Genomic DNA, 21,764 nt, shown 5'->3' on the forward strand with positions numbered 1-21,764 from the left:
ACAGGCCCCTGGTTCTCCATGACAGTTGACAAAAGGCTGGCTAAACAACAATAAAAGCTGGTTATAAGCTAATATAACAGCTAATGTTAGGTTTACGTGTTCTAATAATCACAGCATTGAATCGCCTTTATATATAAAAACAAGTTTACTTTGAGGTGGAAATGGAGAAAGTGGTGACATATTGTAAGACGAAAGCCTACACGACTAAAACAAAAACAAAAGAAAGCAAAAGAAAGCAAACTAAAAAGCAGGAGAAAGTCTAACTGAGTAAACTGAAACAAACAAAACAAGTTTCTAAAGTGTTTCCATTACTGAAAACACTTTGTATGATGCTACTGCTTATTGATAATAATAATCTTTATTATTACTGCTATATATGTTTTTAAAGATGTTTTTAATTGTTTAAATCTCAGATTTGTACTTAGAGCGTTTGTATTAGTGGATAATGCACAGATTTGGACATATGCACTGTTTGTCAATGAAGCACTGCTGAGAACAACGAGAAAGAACCAACACTTACAACAAAATATTTTTTCAGGTCCTCTTGTAATGTGTAAAGGTTTAAGTCTCTGCTCTTGCCTTATATTCATACTGAGACCAATGCATTTATTTGAAACATGTTTGGTTTTCACAGCTTGTCTTTTTATCTCTCAGATTATCTCTTAGATTTTATCTCGTAGACTTAGATTTGCAGGTTGCTTGGGGTAAGAACTCTGGTAGTTACATAATCCTCAAATGCAACTAATCATCATGTCTGTTCCCTAAATTCAACAATTTTGGTCATTGGATTTCAATCCAATGACAAAAATCTACAAATCCACTCTCCCTGCACAAGAAATAGCCAGTAGCTGAGAGTGTATTGTGGAGTGGAAAGTCTTTTCACCGTCTCTTCAGTCTTGAGCTCAAGTGTTCTTTGTTCGGGTTTGACATCGTGCTACTGTATACAGTGAAATTTTTTTCTCCACTTCGACATTCACACACTGAGCCCTTTTGTATATCTCACAATCCATCAGGGAGTAACAGAATTGTACAGAATAGAGGGGGAAATTACAGCAAAGAAACCAGTGGTCTCCTCCATTCAGTCACATCTATCCTAGCAGAGGCTTTATTCTGTTTGACTCCTCAGATCGCACCACTCAGCCATGCAATGAGATTACAGAAGCTGCAGCGCTTGTCAATCACTCCATAGGAAACTGCAGTGATACCCAACCCTCCTGGGATCTCAGTGATGTTTTTCCACATTTCAGAGGAATATGCAGACCTGTCACCACAGAATACACACACAAACATGTACACACACAGAGATACATCTACATCATCTACCAAGGCACTGTCTACCCATTTAAGGTTAAAGTTAGGGTTAGGGGCAGTGCTTGGATTTAGTTATCATCCATCACTTCTTCTAGAACATTTTGCCTGTTTGGAATACCCAAAGGGAAAAGCTTTTTATTCATGAAAACATGCCTGTTGAGCATTTGGCTCACATCTCAACCCTGTGTTGTTATCCTCACTCACCATCCAGCAGGTCTGACAAACTGTTGCTTTGGCCATATTCCAAATAAAAACAGAAAAAGTTAACTTTCCAGAGTTTTTCCATTTGGGTGCTCCAAATTTATTTATTTATAAGTGACTTATGTATGTATGTATGTATATATATGTATATATTGTACTATTCTTAGTTAGCGTATTGTCTGTCTTGTCTTAATGTTGTTTTAAAATGGAGCACTGTAACAAAAAATAATTTCCCCCAGGGATCAATAAAGTATTCTGATTCTGATTCTGATTCAAATAGGTAAAAAATCTATAAAAGTTGGTTTATTTAACTAAAACCCGACTGCTAGGGTCACCAGAGACCTGATGGATGTTAAGAAGTTTGCTCAAGTTAGGGTTTTCTCCTGTTACTGTGGCCCAGTGCAGTGAGATGATGCTGCAAGTCTCCAAAGCCTATCGAAGACTGTGTTTACTAAACTGAACTTCTGAAAAATATGTTGGACTGAACAAATCCCCACTGTTTTCATAGAAAACACAGCTCTGCTGTAGATCTCTGGTCTCCAAGCCATGTCCACAGTTTTACTGCAAGGTGTAGTCATAGTGATTGACAGATTGATACAGAACATTTCAGGGGGAGCATTTCGGAAGAAATCCAAAGAACGTATTTGTTTTCACATTAATCCAAAAGAGCTTAGCAAAGGTCAGAAATGCATGTAGAAATACAAGTGACTTTATGAGAGTTTTGGCTCACAAGTTATCCTCATGTATACAGTAGTGGATCCATGTGGACCCTCTGGATATAGCAAGTGAGAAGAGTCAGGAGGGTCAAGGAGCTGTGTCTGCAGCTGGGCTTTGGCTCTGAATAAACACGAGTGCTAGTGAAAGCCGAGACAAGCTGTGGGGCTGCCCTCAGTGTTTTACATTCACATCAGTGTGCCTCATAAATCCCACGTACAAGTGCTGAACTGAATCTCCTTCATTCTCACACAGACCTTGACCAAACCTGTGCAGATCTTCATTTCACTGCCCTCTCAGCCTTTTCCCAGCATGGCAGTAGAATATGATTTACTTCTGCACAGTCTGAGGATTTTGAGGTATACCAGTTTTGAGCTGGGTTAGTGAAATGGTCCAGGGTCAGATTGGGAACAAAGGTTACTGTCTGCTGTTTTATTGCATACACAGCTCACTGGCTGTCAAGAAAAGTTAAAAGGAAAATTCAAGACGAAGCCAGCATAGTGCAAATAAGCACCCAGGAGGGGTTTTCTTCAGTTGTGTGTCCATATGTTCTTTATTTTTATTTAACATACTCTATACACTAGGTGTGCAACGATACACAAACTTCACGGTTCGGTTCGGTTCGATACTTTGGTGTCACGGTTCGATATTTTTTCGATACAAAAAATGTTCATGCTTTTTTAATTTATCATTTATTAAAATTATAAATATATATTTTAACTTAAAAGTACAGTTTTTAAATTTAATGTTGCTGAAACAACAAAGGGATAAAAAAAAAATATATATCTGATTGAGGAATCACTCATCTTTGGAAAAGAGAGTTTATTACAGAGAAATGGCTCTTTCCAAAATAAAAGCTATACTATACGCTTCTTCTGGGCTATATTCTCAGCAGCATATTAAACATATCAGGTCCCCATAAGGAGAATCATGTGCTAACGGCTGTCTAAATGACTCTGTAACGTTTGTAGCATGCGTGCTTGTTGTTTTTGTCTGCTTTCACTTGTCTTTACACTAGCATGATGTCGGCGTAAATGTGCAGTCATATTCATTGTGTTCCCACTAGTGCTGTCAGCGTTAATCTGAAATGACGTTAACGGCACAACACGGCAAATCTCCGTTAACGAGCTACCGCGGATCGCCCTGTGCGTGGGGCTGGGCGGCGTCAACACGTTATCGAGCAAACTGCGCTAACGCAGTAGTACCCACCCATGTAATTGAGCATTGCGTGGCACATCCAACATACTGTTTTACTTTTGTCCATGACGCGCTTACCTTCAGGGTCATACTTGGCATGAAGACTAAAATAGTTCCAAACGCCACATCTGAATGAGGGTGGGGGAGGTTCAATTTGCCATGTTGCAACGAGCTTAGCTTCTGTCTCGCTAGCTTGCGCTGAGCTCAGTGGATCTGCACTCGACAGTGCAGCCTAGGCGGAGTAGTCGAACGCAGATCCACTGAGCTCTCAACACAGACAGCATTGTCAGAAGAAAAGTTGATAAAATAAATTAAAAATTTTGTATTGTTCGATACATATGCGTACCGAACCGAAAGCACTGTATCGAACGGTTCAATATCGATACGAGTATCGTTGCACCCCTACTATACACAGTTTTTATAAACACTGCATACAGCAATACAGACCATACATCAGATGTACACATATACTGTACTTTGTCAGCGGATTTGGTATTTTCAGCTTCTTAAGACTTTCTCTATTAATGTTTTAATAGTAATTGTTGTGTATTTCTGATGTATTTCTGATGTTTATCTGAATCTAAAGCAGTCATACACCACACGCAGTATATTAAAGATGGATATAACCACCGTGATGTCACCCACTAATTTCTGGATTCCACGTTATGAAGTGTTGTCACTTCGGTTGTCTTCATCGAGCAACAACTGACCATATTTGGACAAGAGGATGGATATTATTAAATACTGTCATTTCCCTCAAAGTTGATGCACAGACTTCTTCTTAGATGTCCACAGTAGTTCTTTATTTGTGTATACACACAGCACTTGTATTTCTATATAATTACCTATATGCACAGTTGCTCCTGCTACAGAATGAAGCTAATTAAAAAAGTTCTTCACACTTTTAAAAATGACCGATTATTATTGGAACTCTATGCCCTGGTCTTTTGTATGTAGCCTTTTCTAAAGGTTATTAAAGCATTTTAAATACGACACATAAAAAAAAATTGACCTTACTAATCTCCCTTACCAGAGATGGGCAGTAATACGATTACTTTTTCAAGTAACCAGTAAAGTTAGGGATTAAACTTTACTAAATTAAACTAAACTTTGATTTTGTTTGTGAGAGTGTGTCATGACCAGTGTTGGGCAAGTTAGTTACTAGTTACTTCTTCAAAAATGTAACTGAGTTAGTAACTGAAGTACAAGATTCTTTTTTTTCCCTTTATGTTTTATTGGTTTTCTTATTTATACAACATGTACAACAATACAACTTAATCACAGTGGGGGGTGGAGAAAAGAAAAGAAAACAAACAAACAAAACAAAAACAAAAACAAACAAACCAGCAAATACAACGAGATTATACAAAATCGGGCTTCCCATTGTACATAGTTCAACCATTTCGACCAGTGTTCGTCAAATGAGTCCGCCTGTAACTTTAGCCTAAAAGTTATTCTTTCCATAACAAAAATAGTATATATCACATCAATCCACTTATTTGTAGTATCCTCATTAAGTCAAAGGCAGGTTATGGCCTTTTTGGAAGCTACCAACACCACACTGAACAAATATTTATCCCGTTTACATAAATTAAGACTCTCTAAGTTACCTGGGTACAATACTGCAAAATGAAATTGTATTTTCTTTTGGAAGATTGTTTCCAGGACATTATGTATGTCCTTCAAAAATGGAGCCACATGAGGACATTCCCCAAAAATGTGGAAATGATTTGCTGCTGCATGTCATGGGATAGATTACCCTCTGTTTCCCATCTTGCTTTAACATATCTTGTATCATGACCCCTTAGGTTGGTCAGTGAACGATATAATTTGGAAATAATTTTTTGATAGAATGCACCTCTATATGCATTCTCGAATATGTAAATAATTTCTTCATTCCAATCGATAACTGGGGATGTTTTAGCTTTTTATTCAAGAAGTCCCTCAGTTGCAAATATCTAAAAAAGTCTTGATTTTGCAACCCAAACTTATTCTTAAGGTCCTGGAAACGCATCACTTTTCCATCTTTCAAAAAGGTACTGTATGTGGTGAGACCTTTATTAGCCCATGTTTTAAATGTTGAGTCGGTCTTACTAGGCAAAAATTCCGGGTCATATGCAAACCACCTAAGGAATCCAGCCCTCTGCTTTAATTGATACTTTTTAAGCACTCTTTTCCATGCCTTTATTGAGCTTACTATCCAAGGGTGGCCCGGGTCTCCCAGGAGACGCAACGCTGAGGGATCTCCTATCAGTGCCCGACAGGGAAGTTACCAGAGGTGGGACCAAGTCATTGTTTTGCAAGTCTCAAGTAAGTCTCAAGTCTTTATCCTCAAGTCTCAAGTCAAGTCTCAAGTAATGTCAGGCAAGTCAGAGTCGAGTCTCAAGTCACTGGTGTAAAAGTCCGAGTCAAGTCACAAGTCTGAAACTTTGAATTTCAAGTCCTTTCGAGTCTTTAAAAAAAAAATGAAAAAATAATGTTGCAGTTATATGCTAAATGTAAATATTAGACCATGTAATTTTAAAATCTGTGTTTTTCTCAACACATGACAAAATAGTGAACTTAGAAAATATACACAAATTGTGAAATTGCACCTCTTTAAAATGCAGCTCAATTAAAGCTAGCTCCAAGAATAATTTTCACCGACAGTTCTGAGATAAGCTGCATGTTATTCTTGGATGCGGTTGTAGGACTGGCTTTAAAATCGCATGACAAAAATATCATACACATTAAAAAAAACTGTATCACCAACGTAGCCTGGACAACATTTGCTAGTTAGATGAAGTCAGCTATCTCATCTTAGCATATTTATATGCATATTTATAATCATACGGTTCTTGGAGTGAGTGCATACACTCATGAAGTTTAGTAACTTCAGGTCACTGCAACAAGCCCAGGTACAGTTTACGACGGATGGGTGCAGGACCTTGAAATGCACCGTGTAGAACGAAAGACCATCGTACGTATCATAAGTTTACCAGTCTCACAAATCGTCGTCATAAATACACATTCCTTAACCATTTATTAATAGGACCTTTGAGCTCAACGGTAATTAATTAGCAGTGGAAATAATTTCTGGTAGCATCACAGAAATGTAGCAGTGACAATAATACTGTATGCTGTAATCGTACTGGGCAATTAGTGATACAAAAACCTGTTTTATCCTGTGAATAAAAGTATATGTTTTTGTCAATGTACCATAATAACAGAAGCGAAACGCAATATTGTGTCAGGACAATTCACTATTTATGCACAATAAATAAAGGAGCATAGCGCGACAATTTCTGTTCAGCACCAGACTTGCTTGTAACCTATATCACTAATTATGTTATGAAAGTGACGTATTAAGTACTAAAAAACACTGACCTTCGTGTAAATGCTTGGAGCAGACTAACCTGTGAGCTGGAGTGTTCTGGGACGTTATATTTGATCTTTGAATGGCTGCGATCCAGGACACCCGTCGCGTCTTTGTTACTTCGGAAACATGGCTCGAACAATTTCTCTTCAACGACATAATCCGATAACAACCGATCTCTTTACCCGTCGGCTTCCCGTGGCTGTCATGCGACCGGCTATTGCAGTTAATAATACAACAGCTTCTTGACATTTTTGTGTTTCTTTTTTATCGCTGTATAACTGATTTTAATTGAAAGCCTGCGTGAGCTAGTACCGCTTGCCACGAGTTCCCAGAATCCTTTGCGGTTCTACCCGTGAATGACGTCACATTTTCAATCTCTATATAATATGCATGTTAAATTTTATATTTGGGGTAAAATATCAAGTCTTTTCAAGTAAACCGGTTCAAGTCCAATTCAAGTCCCAAGTCATTGGTGTAAAAGTCCAAGTCAAGTCACAAGTCTTAGAACATTTTTTCAAGTCAAGTCTAAAGTCATAAAATTAATGACTCGAGTCTGACTCGAGTCCAAGTCATGTGACTCGAGTCCACACCTCTGGAAGTTACCTCCCAAGGAAATTTCCACTTCCTTCCATCTTGAACAATATCCAGGTTTACACCAGCCCACCAGAGTTCTCATTTGGGTTGCCCTATAATAGTCATGTAGGCAAGGGAGCCTAGTCCTCTATCCTTGGGAAGCTGAAGTAAATCTAGAGAGGATCCTATCCCATTCTGCAAAGTATCTATCAGGGCTTTCTATAGAAACAGACTGGAACAAGTACAATATCCTTGGGAGCATATTCATTTTTATGGTGTCCACTCTAAAAGAGATGCTTAGATAAGGAGTTAATGACCATCTGCTAATATCTACCATGATATTTTTTTTAAGTGGGGAGTATTTGATTTCTTCCAAACTGGTTATATCCATTGATAAGTTAATGCCCAAATATTTGATAGTTTTTTGTCCCAGCCTAGTTTGTATTTGCTGCACAAAGTTTGGGCGGGGGCTATAGAAGCTACTGAGAACTTGTGTTTTTTGTACATTCAGTTTATATCTCGAGTAGGACCCATACTCCTTTAACACTAACATAAGCTCCATAAATGATTCAGGAGGTTTTAATATGTAAACTAAAACATCATCTGTGAACAAGAAGTACAAGATTCTAAAAGCAATTACTTGAAAAGTAACTATTGCATTACTTTAAAAAAAAAAAAAAAACGTTTAACCCTCTGGGGTCAAGGGTATAATTGGCCATTTAAAACTACTTTTGATGTTCGCTCTACATTTCACCTTTAAAAACTATTGACTTTGCCTTGTTTGGTATCATCCGTTTCAGCACAACCTCGCGTGTCTGAATTTACAGTTATATTTTCATTTTGACATACTGTATTAACACAACTGATCTAAAATCAGACAAAACAAACAAACAAAAACAACAACAACACAAAATCAGAGTAGAAAAAAGTTATATTTTTTACTGTAACAACCACAAACATGTTTAATGAATCATATTTCCTAACTTTAAATGCAAATATAAATTGTCAATTTTAAAATCTTATGCACAAGTTTTGCAAACAATAAAGTTATTTGCAGCCGTTTACCTTTTATCCCTTTTTAAAATAACAATTTCAAACTATTTACATAACAAATCAGGTGTTCTGCATTCAATAAGATGCCACACAAATTATTTGTGCCACTCCAAAAAAATAATTTCTGTCCACTATAAAGTAGAACATCACAGCCTGATACCTGCAGGTCTGACAGCAGCAGGTGTATCACTCATCCTCTTTTCTACCTGGAGACAGCAGTCACCTCATTGTTCTCACACACAACACCAAACCATCCACAACACTACACACTAACTACACAAGACAACACATTAACTACACATTCCAAACACGCTAAACGTCACAAATCTCTCACATCTCTAAACTCTCTCTCTCTCTCTCTCGCCTAAACTTCCCCCTCTTCCTAAACAACCAAATGTCATGTTGCCATATCACTTTTTGATTGGTCGACATGGTACATTTTTCCACCAACACAAACGGGCTGTTTTTTGTTTTTGTGGTCATAAGCAGAGAGTGCTTGCTGTGCTGTCCTTAGACAGTAAACGTGACGAAACTATTGAGGAAAAAACACCGCGTATATATTGTTTATCATGACTCTGGTTTTACGTGGCCTATCAATACAATTTAAAAACTGGTATATATCACCTTCTTGCTTTGTCATCTTGAAGTGGTCATGGCTTACCACGACTACTTTATTCTTCCTCAGTCAAACAGCAGCACTCATGCGATTGTTTTGCTCCCTTAGTTCCAGGTGTTGTGCAAAAAAGTGATTGTCGGGCAGAAAGTGATTGCCGTCTGCAGGACCACGCTCAGCTGCTTTAAAGCTGTAGTGCCCAGACTACTTACGTAGACAGCTACTTCCGTGGAACTGATATAAGGTGCGGTAAGCTGATGTCAGCTTCAACCATCTGTTTGTTGAAAAATAGTAACGCGACCGCACCGCATTTTCTTGTTAGTAATGGTAACGGCGTTGTAACGATAGAAATAGTAATTAGTTAGATTACTCGTTACTGAAAAAAGTAACGCCGTTAGTAACACTGTTACTTGTAATGCCGTTATTTCCATCACTGGTCATGACAATGATGTATGAGTGTGCGACATCCATGGCAGCAACAGATGTGTGTAGATCAATGACGGATAACATGGAGTGCGGAAGAGAGGACGACTATGCAGCATTTAAAGCTTGGAAGTACTGACCGTACTTTGAGTTTGATTCTGTAAAAACTGTACACCGCTGTACACTCTGCATGGCAAGAAAATTTTCTATAGTGAAAAATGAAACTTCAAATCTGAGCAAGCACCGAGCACGCTACCACGGGAATGTGAAATTCACAGAGAAACCCCCGGATCCCACCACTGACATGTCCACTGCTGCACTGGGCAAACCTCCACCGGCCCCACTCCTGCTAAACAGGTGAAAATTTAAGAGCAACAGGACTCGGTGCTGCTGAGTCTTTGATTTTTTTGTGTTTTACTTGCATCTTTTTGAAAGACTGAGTGTAAACACAAGAAATTATTTTATATGCAGGAATATGCAGAAAATAGGTTTAAATGTTAAGCAAAAGTCAGAGAATGTTTCATATAATTTAATTTTTGGTTGATGCAATGTGCTAAAGTTAAAATATTAAAACTAATAAAAGAGACTTTTTCATTTGATTCAATTTTATATGATGGATTATGCAGAAAAATAGAATTGGGCTGAAAGATCGATTGCTTTATTATGTAGGTTGTGTACCATGGTTTTAAAACGTAACTAAGTAATAAAGTAACTTTTTTTACTTTTGAAAATAAGTAATCAGTAGAGTAACGGGATTACTTTCTTGGAGAAGTAATCAGTAATTAGGAACTAATTACTTTTTTCAAGTAACTTGACCAACACTGTCTGTAACCATAGTTACAGCCCTGCTTACTTCTGCAACTGAAATTGTGTATTTACAGGTTATTTTAATGGTTCTTAAGTTTCACAAATCAAATCTGGGTGTTCAAGTTCTGCACCACAAATTTGTGGGTCACGTACATTATTTACATTAAGTCAATAATTTTTTTTCTTTTTACATTTTTGGTTTCAGCTCTTTTGGTCCTCTAATCTACTAATTTGATGCATCTACAGGAAAATATGAGAGAATATCAGATGAAGCTCAGCAAACATGACCTATTTGAGCTGGATGCTTCACATCAGCTGAAGAGATGACATCTTCTTGAATAAACCCCCACTTGAGACCCATGTAGATGGTTGTAGTATTGTTATGTGACTAGCTTTGTTCTCAGAGAACCTCACATTTGTTGCAGTGAGCTGGTTGTATGCTCAAAAAAACATTTCACCTACAATCAACCAGTAAAGCTGCAGTCTGCTGAAAACTACTGGGATCCTAAGGGATGTGTAAGATTCTACTGGCTTGCCAAGACTTGTGTTTCTGTGTTTGCTTTTATCGCCTCTTTCTGTAATTACCAGCCCAGCCTCCTTTGAAGAGACTGCACCAAAGACATAAAACAGACTGACTTGTGTTGCTCATTCTGGATGTCTCTTATGCAGAAGGAAGTCAAGCAATATAGAGAATCACTTTTAATAAGTCTTCATTTGTTTTTCACTTCCATATTAATCTCAACAGTAAGCTAAGACTCTACCCAAGGTACTGTAGAGCAGAGCAAAAGATAAACCTGTAGGTTAACCTGTGTTAGATGTTGGTCCTCTTAAGCAAACCAGAATTTATGTTTGTTAAAATTGATATTTATCTGTAGCCAGCGTTTCAAAGTATTAGCATAGCAAGGGATTCTAATGAACATATTCAGAAAGTATCAAATCAATTGTTTAACCCTTTAGTAACGTCCGCTTCAATTGGCTGTAGCAAAGAACTGGATTTTCAGGTCTGTAGGGGGAAAAAAGTAGTAAATTTCATAAGGTACTGTTTTTTCATCATTTTTTGTGACTAAAGATATATTTTTATGTTGTTGTTTTTTTGCAAGTTTCAAGTTCAGTAACAAACTTTTCAGGGTTGTTAGGGATATCAAGGCACCATCACCGTAAAGCATGTGCCATTTTAATTACAGATATGAAGTGAAGAGCAATAGAAAATTTCTAGCAGCAGCTTCCTGATAACATCAACCACCACAGCCAGCTGTTTCTTAGAGATACATGGAAGTTTCCCTTTTAGCTTTATTACGCACCTGACCTCTAGTTATCATTTGTAAACGGTTGCCCCTTAAGGGAGGAATTCATGTTGTAAATCAGTAACAGGCCAGTCAGCATGTATTATTGGAATGTTCACATTTTCAGAGCAGAGTTGGCTTAACTCTAAAACCTGTAAAACACATATTTTAAGAATCTGAATTGGCTGTGTTTTATTTTATGCCTTTGTTTTATGTCGAGAAACAGGTATCAATACAAATTTTGTTTAACAAAGTCCAGTTCATTAAACACAAACTTAAAGCACTTTCTGCTGCACCTCAGGTGGAACTGTTTATCATACAGTTTCTGTATGATGGGATTGGTACATAATAGAACGGCTCCTGTATGCTGGCTCTGAACGTATAAATTTTCACAAAGGTAAAAAAAAAATAATAATAATGCATGAAATAAAGCTAAAAACTAGGTTAAAAATATAGAGATTGCTGGTGTTTTATTGCACCAGCAAAAACTCAACTTATACTTATTTATTTAGGATTTATTTAAATCCTAAATTCATTCACATTTAGGATTTAAAGTAGTAATTTTTCAAAATTAGTCACATGAAAAAAATATTAGTAGTACCATTAGAGGACTATACCTATGTACTATATACACTGTACAGGTATAGTATGCAAATGATCAATTTAATGCAGTACATTAAATATATAGTCTTTGTACATTCTCCATCAACCAGTGATGTTTCATGGCAATGGTGATAGTTTAATATGTTCATTGATAAACATGTTGTGATCACATATAATCACATTTTTCTTTTGTTGTTTTCTTTCCCTTTTTTTGTTTTGGCCATGCTTGATTTCTGGAATAGCTCAATTTGGTCCATTGAAATAAGTGCTAGATGTAAAGGAGCCATATTTCCTCTGGTGCTCTTAGTGGCAATTACCCAGCAGGCACTCTGCTCTCACACTAAAGCTGCCTCTGTAATTATAGGCTGCTGGTACTGAGACTGTAGCAAACCAGACTTTTGCAAGCAACATATATACACCCATAAATGTTCACACAGAGGCGAGGAATGTGTAGAACATACGAACACACACACACACACACACACACACACACACACGTCTAAGTGCTCCTAATCAAGATGCATTTTTGGTTTAGGTATATTAGCTGAATATGAAGGAGAGCAAGACATGTCTGAGACACATGAGTTCTCAGTATGTCAGGAGCAGCAGCAGAGGCAGCTTTAGTAGAATCACATGTTAAATATGCACATGGAAACCATTACATTCTGCCTGTATTGTTCAAAGGCTGCATCTCAGCAGTGTGTGATGATTACCCTGAACAAGCAGCACCAAATCTTTCAGCAATTCTCTCTGTTCCAGACTGCATTCACCTCACTCCAGGCAAGGAGTGTTAGTGGCAGACAGATGTGCAGCATAGCTGCAGGTCAGACAGAGGGTTACCTGTGAGAGGAAAAACAGCCCAATTTTTCCAATATATACGGGAGGGTAAACAAGTACCAACACTAGTACATAATGCAAAGCAACAATAATGTGATGGGAAAACTGGGTGGAGAGAGTCTTTTGTGTTGGCAGTTGCATTGTGGTTTGCTAACTGAATCAACTCAAAAGTCCTTTGAATTGTTAGATTACCAATATGCATCCATCCATACACATTTACACATCTTTAAAAACATTGTAAATGTAGTAAAAAACATTAACACTAGCCACATGCTCGGAGTATGTATTTTTTTTCTTCTTGTTAAAACTTGTTCTCTCTTGACTTTGTAATCAAAGGAAAAGAAATCAACCATTCTACACAGATCAAAAACCTGTTACATTTTTTCCAAAACCTGCAGACTACTTTTGGCTTAGAGATCCGGGCTAGGGTTGAAGCTATTGCAGACAATAACTTAGATCACACAGGATTAAGGCTCCTTCTGATACAGAGTATAGAGTCAAGTCAGGGTTGGGTTTTGTTCTAGCCACACTGACCACAATTAACAACAGAATTTTTTGAAAATTTGACAATGTTGGCCTTAAATAAACTGTCATATCCTCATGTTGGATGTTCCAAATAGAAAATAATTGGATAATTGTGGCAGGCAGGCAGGCAGGCAGGCCACACAGCTAGATAAGGGTAGATCACAACACCGATAAACTGAAACACAGGGCTTAAATACATAGAGGGAGCAATCAGGGAATGGGCAACAGGAGGGAAACACAGCAAATCAGGCCTAACGAAACAGGGGAAGCAAAACCAGATACCTTAACATAAGACATGTAAAACAGGAAACATAACACAGACTGAACTACAGACACAGACTCTGACTGGACACGGGGAGACAGCAACTATGGAACAGAACAGAAACCAGAAGACACAACTCTGACAAAGAAACCAAAAAACTAGAAATGATAAATAATATAATAAACTCAAAACTCTGGGTCAACGACCCAGGCATCCTAACATATTTGGACTTGGAGTCCTAAGCAATATGAACCATTTTCCATATTTTTTATATAATTCCATTAGTGAAGTGTGCCAGGATGTAACGTCTTCATACAATTTACCGCCATCTAATAGCTATGGCTACAGTCATGGGTTTGACCCAGAGTTTGGATATTCCCTGTGTGCTTGTGTGGATTTCCTCTGGGAGCTCTAGTTTCTGCTATCATGGGTTTACAGCTAGAGTTGTCCCTGGGCACAGTGCTCACTGCACTTGATACTTAGGATGGGTTAGACCCAAAGTAATAGAACATGAACTGTGAAAAAAGGTTCCAACAATATACCCATGGAAATAAAAAACAATATAAAATTAACCAATCTTCAGTTCAAGATCATCTCCCCATGCATATGTAGACAGACATACATTGATTAGTACAACCAGCTTCTCCAGAAGATAAACCAGAGTCCATATCTGGGCAAGAAACTCCACAGAGTTGCTGAATTCTATGTCTGCTGGGTCCACGATGGCCAAAACACACTGTCATGATCTGCAGGACACAGATCGTGTTTTTTGCAGAGAGGACCCAAAAGCAAACACTAGGAGGCAGCTCTGGATTTAAGAAAAAGCAAGCTGTTTATGAAGGCTTCACAAAAATACAAAATGAAAGGCAAATGGAGACTAGACTTTTACTAACAGGAAAACTAAACTGGGCAAAACTAACAATAAGAACATAGAATGTAGAACCTGAAACAAGGAGAGAGATGAACTGATGTTCCAGGAAGGAATAAATGGCAACTCACACCAAAATGGAGACACATTGGAACATACACTGTAAAAAAAGTCAGTAAAATATACAGCAAAACACCGTCAAATTCCAACGGTAATGGAGCGTAAAATCAAAAACTTCCTTTTACTGTATTAAATAGATTGAATAACCGTTAATTGTGAGACTGGATAAAACTTTGTTTTTTACTGTAATAAAATGTTGAAATTATAAATATTTTCTGTGAAAACAAATAAATATGCATACATTTTACAATTACATATTGTAATGTTGAAAATGTCTGAAAAACTTAGATTTTACGGTATTATTTGAGTAAAACTACATCTTTTGGGGTTGTGCACATTGGAATTCACAGTATAAAGCTGTAGATTTTTAAGCAAACAAAAACATTCATTTTTACAGAAACAAGATGTTAAAAAATAGGGTCCACCGTAATAATACAACCAGTACATACCATTAAAAAAAAAGCAAATATCAGCAGTGAAAGACAATAAAACTGATAGTATTTTTTTATTTTAAAATTCAGATACTGATATACAGATTAAAAGTTAGGCCTGCAGTATATCATTGTTAACCTTCTGATAAAAAAATCAACAGCAAAAGAAGATGTTAAAAATAAAGTTTATGGTTGTGAATAAAATTGATTTCAATAATCTTTTTTAATTATTATTTTAAAACAACTTTATGTTGTTGTGTTTCACGCCATATTATCAGACCACCTTAAGTGGGTCGGCCTTAAATTTTGAATTTGTGTGATCGCTGTTGATTGGTAGCTAAACTGCTGGTAAACTGTGTACAGACGTTTTACGTTCGAATTGCAGAGAAAAAAAATCTGGTAGCAACATTGTGCAGTATGAGCGAACCATTTCACCAAAAAAAGGGGAAGCAAGGTAAGACGTGGCTGCAGCGGTCTGCAGACATGACTTCTGATCAAATTCGAACCTCCTAAAGAAACAAAAAGCGACGTTACATTGCGGGATGACGTCACCTGAAAATGACCAATAGCGCGGCGCGCTGCTGAGCTGTGTGCCAACCGCTCTTTTTTTCATGCAGGAGACTCAAGTTGGCTTCGCTAACGGACACAGTTTTGAACTCGTATATTAGCGCCATTTATTGCTGCTTGGACCACAGCATCTTCGGAATTTGTAGACATCCTGGCAGCTTACAATTAGTTCGAGGTGAGGTGAGTACATGCAACTTCAAGTTATCTCTGTTATAAAAATCCACCAGCCCAGCGTTTATAGATAATTTTAGCAGTTCGTTTTTTATGAGTGAGGTTGTGAATTTAGTTAGCATTTGTGAGTTGAGTTAGCATTACTGTTGCGAGGGAAGCATTGCTCTGGATTAGTTTCTGTATATGGCGTGCTTAATTCGCTAGGGAGGAATTACCAAAGTACATGGAGTTATGTTAACGTGTAATTTCTGTGGTAAGGTAGTTCAGTCATCAAGGGGCTACGTGCTTCATTGTAAACTGCATCGGAATGAGCCACGTTGTTTCTTTCGGTGTATTGAAGCAGGCTGCAAGCAGACATACACCAGGTATGGCGCGTTTAAGGCTCATTTTTACCGAAGACACTGCCCCCACCCATGTCACTGGTGTGGTGGTGGTTTCTTCGTTTACATGTGCAATGGCGATGTGTGAACGTCAGTGTCAGAACTCTAAAGAGTTAATAGCTCATCTGAAGAGCCATATTGTGGAAGGACACGTGGTCACTTGTCCAGTAAGAGGATGCACAAATACCTTTAGAGTTAAATCATCTTTTACTGCTCACATGTCACGTAAACACAGAGTTTTCAGACAGCAGCATTGGTGATTTATATAGAGAGTCTGCATGTCAATCATCATCTGTTCCAACCACATCAGATGACTTTGTACCCTTGATTTCCGAGCCTGCTGCACAGTCTATTACACATGAAGATAACATGGAAATGCCCCCTGAATTCTGTGATCTTTTTCTGAGAAACGTTTCACTATTCTACTTAAAATTGCAGGGTCAGTTTCTACTGCCTGCTTCAACCATACAGAACATTGTAGAGGAAATGCAGAACATGCATGAGTTGGGACAGACATACAGTTTGGGTAAACTTGCATCACTGTTAAAAGATGACACATCATTATCAGAGGAGGACATCAACAAAGTCTGTGAGTCTGTCAAAAGCTATGATCTTTTTTCTGCATGTCATACCGGGCCATTGAGGACAGTGCACTCCAGAGCTCAGATCTTTAAAAAAGCATTCAACTATGCGGAACCAAAGAAAATATTTTTAGGGAGAGATGAAAACAGAAAAGATAGGTTTGCCTATTATGTGCCTTTAAGAGAGACTTTGAGATGTCTGCTAGAGTCTGATCTGTGGCAGAAATCAGAAGAGCCCTCTACTGAGCCTCCTGCTGATGTTCTGTGTGACATAAGTGATAGTAAGCTGTTTTAAATAAAATGATTTTTTTGGTCAAAACCCATTGACTTAATTGATTTCTATCCATTAACATCTTACATGAAGTATGGGTACCAAATGGTTCCACTGAAACACAGTGTGCTGTCACAATAATGGTGCTGTTAGTTTGGTACTTACGAAACACTGTATAAAAATGTAGTATCAAGCAAGATCAGCTTCATATTTTAAGACCAAAGGTACCACTTGGTGTAAATTGACCTTTATTCACATTCTTTTATCAGACATCTTGGAAATGGGGGGCAGCATAAGGAGTTCCATTACTAAGGTGCTGCCGGACCTGTCTGCCTCAATCCTTGAAATTGTACTGGAGGCACTACAATCATTAGGAGTGGAGACATCTGAGAAACAAACCAGTAAGTATTATGATTTCATTGCACAATAGCCATGAAGGACTTTCTGTTTTTTCTATTATGCTTTGGCCAAGGTCCAAAAAGTACAATTAATCTATTGTTTGTGATATTGTTTTACAGCACCAAATATGGAAATTTCAAGCCAGGCCAGCATATCGTCTCCATCTGTTTTAAGGTTTAAGGGTGGTGGCACAGCTAAGACCCAAGAGTCTCTTTCAAGGTTAGTAAAGTAAACAGATTCAAGAAGATATTTTACACATTTCTTTGTCGTCTGTCTCTAAATCTTATTTTGTCTTTATTATGATTAAAAAGGTTTGTTTTGTTCCTGCCCTTTTCAGACACTGAATTTGAGCAGAAACCATAAGGATACTCAAAGGACCTGTGACTCTCAGGAAATGGTGAGATTTCAGGTCATAATCTTTTTTTTTCCATTAAATTAATTTTCCTTTTTCCCTTTACAATATTGCTGTTTTGTTTTTGTAAACAGCATCAAATGAGAGAGACAGATGAAACAGTTTCAAGACAATGGCAGGAAAAAAATGCTGAAGATTGAAACAAACCTTGGCTGGAAATATTTGGTATGTGTTTTACCGTAAATCAAATTGTTGAAAAACATTCAGCTACACTGTAACACAGGGAAACTTGATTTGCACTTATTTTGTTACTTTAATTTCTTGTCTCATTATTTTTGTCAGTTATTATTGTTTATGGTGTATGCCCTTCTTGTTTTCCTTCTGAATGCAGAAGGTATCTAGCCAGTCCACAATGAAAGCTTCGTTGCACCCAATGAGTCTTCTGGCAGAAATGATGGCGGCTGTATTCTTTGGTTTCCCTAAACATCACACCCTGCCTGTTTATACGAGGCTCTTCAATTAAGTCTGCACCCAAAGATTCAATAAGAGGTAAGCAGTGGTATTATTCAAGTTTTGCTAAAGAAAGATGGACAGGAGACACTAATCTTAATCAGCCGAGCTCAGGTTCATGTCCAGGTGAGCAGTTTCATACGCTATAAAATGTAGATTGAATGATAGGTCTCATCACCATGCATTCAGCCATTAACTTCAAGTTCCATGATAAATCAATACGAAACTTAAATACGTTTTCCAACAAATTATGATTGTGATTAGGGCTGCGTTGTCTATGTATAACTTTTACATAAGTAGATTTAAAGTATAACTATTGCCAAAACGCAACCTGGGCTGTTTTTTTTTGTTTTGTTTTTTTTACTGTATCGATTTTGATGTGCTCAAATTTATGCCCCGGCCCCCTAGTATTCCCATTCACTGGCTATTGACCACAAAACAAAATCACGGTCAATCTCAAAAACGGCTTGTTTGTCGTAATTATGCTTTTAGATATATGTTTGTCTCGTTTACAGTAAAAAAAAAAAAACAACTGAAAAAAACAGCCCAGGTTGCATTTTGACAATAGCTATCCTTTAAGAACTGTATATTTTACACTTAAGAAATCATTTATCATTAGATCTGGTTTTGGCAGCACGTTTTGTTCATTTCTGTGCATTTTGCTCAAGCACTGATCAAACTTTGTCCATTTTTTTTGCTGCAGAGGGGATCCTGCCAGTCCAAAGTGAACTCCTGATGGACATTGAAGTACTCCTGCAGAGCTTGTATCTTCAACACCATGCGCATTAGAAACTCCACCGAGTCCTTTCCTTCACCAAGGCAGGACCCAGTGACTCATTACTGTTGATAGGTCAGGGGCAGGTAATATTTTGTTTCATGTTTATTCATTCCTCCATGGATTACCAGCCATATATATGGACACATGCTGTATTCTCAAGATCTATGCTGTTTTGTAGGAATAGAGAAAATAATATGTTTAGTCTGTTTTCAAATGGTATGTCAAATTTTCTCATTGTTTATCAGTAATATTCTCTACCTTGGTTGTATATGAGCATCTTTAGATTTTTCTATATTTAGCGGTTGCAAATGTAAAATGTACGGTAAACCATTTATGTTCCTCATATTGTACTGTATTTTTAGCGGTAAAATACCGGCAGCTGTGGTTGCCAGGAATTTACCGTAAAATGTATCTGGTCAAAATAAAATGCTGTAATTTGTTATACAATTTCACTGTGTTTTTTACTGTCAAAGGTTTTAATAAGGTTTAACATATTTCTGTTATTTTTACAGTTATTTACAATAATAGGGTCTATCCTATTACTGTTAAATTAACAACAAATTACTGTAAATATTATTATATTATTACTTTTTTTTTTACTGCAAATATCCGTAAAAAGCTATGGAAAGTTGCATTTTTTACATTAAATTGCTGTATAATTGACAAATATATTTGGTTTTTTCTATCATGATTTTGGTAAAATAATACGTTGTCTACCTTAAAAATTAGGGTTACAAAACCAGTATACTGTATTGTCTTTTACAGATTCCACATTTTTTACACGGTATATTCCTGGCAACCACAGCTGCCGGTATTTTACCGTAAATTTGACAGATTTTTTTTTACAGTGTAGGAGGGATAAATCAGGCATAGTGAGGCAGGGGAAGCAAAACTGAATACAATGCACATGAGAAGAGGGACTCACAAAATAAAACAGGAAGTGACCCGCACACTGAAACCCAGAACAGGATGGGTAAACTTGACATTAGGACAGTGCATAAACAGACATGGAAGCACATCACAGACTCAGGAGACAAATAATGAAATACAAAGACACAAAGAGGGAGAGCGAGGGACACATAGAGAGGGAGAGGGAGAGACAAGACTTGCTGGGGAGACTAAGGGAACGGAAAAGAAAGAGATGACGCCTATGACAGACACGACATGACAACAAGACTGACATCCACAACAGACACTCAGGACAAAACATAGGGACAAAGACATGAATGGAAGCTAATATCAAACAAGGCACCATGAAGTAGAATTACAGATAAACTCAGAGACCCTAGCAAGAACTAAACTGAAGACAAATGATGAATTCACACAAAACTCAAAATGCTGGGTCACAGACCCTGGATACCATGGCATTGGCACTGTGCACTGATACTTCACCATGGTCCTCAAACATTAGTTTTCAATTGAAGAATGCACAGTTTCTAAACCTGAAGACAGCCTGTCAAATAAGGAGATTTCTCTCCACACCAACACAAACTTGTCTCACAGTTTGCTCTATTTGCCAGAGATTTGTCAGCCTGTGACTTCAATTTCTCCTAAATAATGAAAATCATTTTCAAGGATCACTAATTTGACACAGTTGAAGAGATCCAGAGATCAAGAGGCAAAGCATCAAGAAGACATGACAGGTCTTCTGCTTAGTGATCTAAAAATAGCATCCTCTAAAGGTTTGGGCTTTTTAGAGGGCCATAACAAAACTTTTTGATCACACCTCGAATGTGTGTAGAAGCACAGCTCCAAAGAAACATACATACAGTTCTTTACAAGTAAATCTGTTAGAAACATGTAACCATTTTATGCTTGTTCCATTAAGTCTCAAGTGGTTGAAAAAGTCCATTTACCTCTGCTTTGTAACTATGACGATAGTTAAAAGCTGCAATTCATCTGCTTTTGATACGTTACTGCTCATAGGCAATTATTTCTATGGTCAAATGAGGTGAAATACATATAAAAACACAAAGACGCATTGTCATTATTTCTTAACAGGTCATTGTCATTTTTCAAGATCATTAATGTCAGTCATGGTTCCTGGGATTCATTCTGCCATTTCTTTTGTATCCATGTAATCAGACCTGGTATCACAGAAAAATCAGCAATACTTTAGTTTCTGGGAATAAAACACTATTTTGGTTTCAACAGAACACTGCTGTGCAGAATCTACAGAGACCATTTTAACGATTTTGTTATGTTACTGAAACCACAATTTCTGTTTCCCCAAGAACACAGTCTAATTCTCCTACCAATAACCCCACTATTATAGTCATTCACCATCATTTTTTTTAATGTTTCCATCCATAATTTGAATCCATTAGAATTCACACTGACCTACCGTCATTAAAGAAAGGCTCTGGGGTAAATCTGTATGTAATTCATGTAAGGGAGACATTTGCAAACCTCCATAAGTGAGCACAGCAGGGCTCCAGATATATTTTCTCTTTCTTTCAAATGGCTGACAGGTTGAGATAATAAATAGAGCAGACACCTCCAGAGATCACTTGAACCCTCCAGAGTCTCTGTAGCTAGTTTATCATTAATAAACACTTAGTAGTCCCATTTCCCTC

General features: G+C 37.4%; 1 protein-coding gene and 1 long non-coding RNA gene across 25 annotated transcripts in view; both read left to right on the plus strand.

The window, feature by feature from the left end:
- Positions 1-21,764, plus strand: part of tncb (tenascin Cb) — a 145,349-nt gene that overhangs the window by 32,049 nt on the left and 91,536 nt on the right. The window lies entirely within an intron of this gene.
- LOC309719800 lies at positions 14,796-19,733 on the plus strand. Of its 3 annotated transcripts, XR_014280321.1 has the most exons (8): positions 14,796-15,633; positions 15,797-15,926; positions 17,419-17,550; positions 17,668-17,767; positions 17,886-17,945; positions 18,035-18,125; positions 18,292-18,449; positions 19,114-19,732. It is a non-coding gene; the product is annotated as an uncharacterized lncRNA (long non-coding RNA). The 3 variants fall into 3 exon arrangements; XR_014280322.1 differs by lacking the exon at positions 14,796-15,633 and having other exon boundaries at positions 15,709-15,921; positions 19,114-19,733; XR_014280323.1 differs by lacking the exon at positions 14,796-15,633 and having other exon boundaries at positions 15,709-15,926.

This window comes from Aulonocara stuartgranti (genome assembly GCF_965226115.1).
Source record: "Aulonocara stuartgranti genome assembly, chromosome: 12".
NCBI classification, from domain to species: domain Eukaryota; kingdom Metazoa; phylum Chordata; class Actinopteri; order Cichliformes; family Cichlidae; genus Aulonocara; species Aulonocara stuartgranti.